This window comes from Camelina sativa, chromosome 4 (assembly GCF_000633955.1).
Source record: "Camelina sativa cultivar DH55 chromosome 4, Cs, whole genome shotgun sequence".
Lineage (NCBI taxonomy): Eukaryota > Viridiplantae > Streptophyta > Magnoliopsida > Brassicales > Brassicaceae > Camelina > Camelina sativa.
In genome coordinates, this window is record NC_025688.1 from 5,207,985 (window position 1) to 5,208,868 (window position 884).

Consider the following 884-nt stretch of genomic DNA (forward strand, 5'->3'; position numbering starts at 1 on the left):
ATCTTAGTTGGCTTGAAATCTGTCATCCCAAGTCTCACAGCAACAGAATGTGGCATCAAGTTAATACTAGAACCAAGATCGCAAAGAGAGTGAGCAAACCGTTCTGCAGAGATAGAACAATCAAGAACAAAGCTTCCAGGATCTGGTAATTTCTCTGCAATCCTACACTTACTTCCTCTGAGACAACCAACTCCTGCTTCTTATCCTTCTTCCTCTGTGGAGGCTGCTTCAACAGAATTGAGCTGACATCCTTTGTAAGCAGTGCTCCTTCCTCAGGACTCAAACCATTAGTGACCATCCTCTTCACATACCGCTTAATCCTAGGAGAAAACTTGACTGCATCAACCAAAGGCATCTCTATCATCACCTTGTCCATCATAGCTTTGCATCTAGCTTCTTCAATTTTCTGTTTGGATCTCCTAGGCTTAGGAAAAGGGACCTTAGGCTTATAAGCTTGCTCTGAATTGATTGGTGGAACTGGAACTGAAACCGGAGCTGTTCGTGGGATGCGACGATCGTCAATGGTGGTGCATCGGTCGATGCTTGAGTTTGCATCGATCGATTCTCTTGTGTATCGGTCGATTCAAAATCCACTACAGTATCATCGTCTCCGTCCTTCACCAAAATCACATTAAAAGCATGCTTGGGGTTTGACTATGTTCTTCTAGAAAGAAGTTCCTCTTGTCTTTTAACAGAACCAGCAGTCTGAATCACTTGATTCTCCAGCTTCTTGACATGAGTATTTAATGCATCAAACTTCCCAGTCAGCTCAATGTATACAGAATCAATCTTCCCATTGAAGTCCACTGTCAACATCTGTTGACCTTCCAAAATCTGTCCAATCATTGATTCCATCTTGCTCTCTGAACTGGGTGGAGGGAGGG